The sequence below is a fragment of the Cariama cristata genome, unplaced genomic scaffold (assembly GCF_000690535.1).
Source record: "Cariama cristata isolate BGI_N322 unplaced genomic scaffold, ASM69053v1 scaffold17251, whole genome shotgun sequence".
Classification (NCBI taxonomy): domain Eukaryota; kingdom Metazoa; phylum Chordata; class Aves; order Cariamiformes; family Cariamidae; genus Cariama; species Cariama cristata.
In genome coordinates, this window is record NW_009600049.1 from 63,043 (window position 1) to 64,668 (window position 1,626).

Consider the following 1,626-nt stretch of genomic DNA (forward strand, 5'->3'; position numbering starts at 1 on the left):
GGTACGTGATGGGCACGTGGGGGTACGTGATGGGCGTGTGTACTTGTGGGTGGGCACACAGACCCACGGGGTCACGCTGATGCTTGGTGATGGCAAGCCAGCTGGTGGCATGTGCCCTGGGCTGTGGTGTCACTGCCCGAGGTAAGTCACCCGGTATTGCTCCAAAAAGCTGGTGACAGTTCTGGTTGCCCGTTTTCAAGAACAATGGATCCACACTGGACCTTCTAGAGAAAAGCTCATCGGTAAGAAAACAGGGAGGTCTTCATCTCAGAGGCGGAGTCTAGAGAAACTTTGAGGTTTTAAGCAAGTCTAGAGAAATTTGGGGGTTTTAACCCAGCAGAAGAGAGGCTGAGAGGGCGATCGCGTTGCTGCGCGTACGCCCATAGGAAGGATGAAGGCGGCGGGAAGCGGATGCCGGTGGTGATGATGCAGCAAGTACGTACGCAGCAAGGGGCGACCGAAGTGATGCGTGGGCCTCCCGTAGGGTTGTGGCCGTTGGGAGCCCCGCAGGTGCCCTGCAGCCTGCCTGAGGAGCGGAGATTTCCCGGCGGAGAGGCCCCGGGGAGGTAACCCCCGCCGGTACCCCCGAGATGGGAGGGCCGGGTGCTGCCCACCGCAGCGCTGCCGGCGTACGGAGCGGTCGTGGACCAGGGGCAGGAGCAGAGCGTTGGTGCGACGAGAGCCGCCGCCACAAATACCTACGGCGGGGGCTGAACTTCTGGGGGGTGCTTTGCAACGGGATTTGCCAGTAGTATTTTGGTATTTGGGCTGCAATTATTGATGTCATGAAAAATGCTAGATGAGATTTTTTAAAAAAAAAAAAAAGAGCAAAACAAAATTAGTACAAAGAGGCCAAATTTCCAACAGACTGCATTGAGGAGAGGCATTTGTATTGCTCGGATTGGCTTCAGGTCTCAGCTAAACCTCTGTTTTACTCCGTTTTGCCAAGAATTACGTTCTCTGGGTACATTCTCAACAGTTTTAAGCTGGGCAAGTAAATCTGAAGTAGATGAACTCAAATTCCTGTAGAGCGCACTAATACTAGCATTTCATAAACCAGAGTCTTTAAAGAATTTAAGCACTATTTGAGTGCTGAAAAGCTCCGTTAATGACAGTTGAGTACGCGAGCTGTTGGGGCAGACGCCTCCCAACTGGCAGGAACGCGGCTGTGAACGGCCCTGGAGTCCCCCTGCGGGAACGCTCACGGGGCGCTGGTACCCGAGACATCTGTTTTAACGGGAAACCCCAACTTCGACGTCTCGCCAGATGGCAGCTTGTTAAAATACTGCTTAAAAAATTCTGCAGGACCAGCAGGTGGGTTTCCATGTGACAAAATTCAGGTGTTAACTCTGTAAAAGTGCAAGAGAGGCATCTTTGAAAAGACCATTTGAGCCTGTCATCATTTCAGTTGTAATTAAGGCAAAACCCCTTTGAAATTTGACAGATGATCAATCCAAATGTGCCCGTATGTGAGAGAACAGGGATTTACTCTGTAGGGAAGAGCCACAGCTACTCCCGTCGCTCCTCTTCGGGACGGGAAGGTCTCGGCGATGCACGGGCCGGCCGGCCGTGCCCTGGGGGCTCCTCTCTCCGTGTGCTCCGCTCGCAGCCCAGTACAAAATCCTG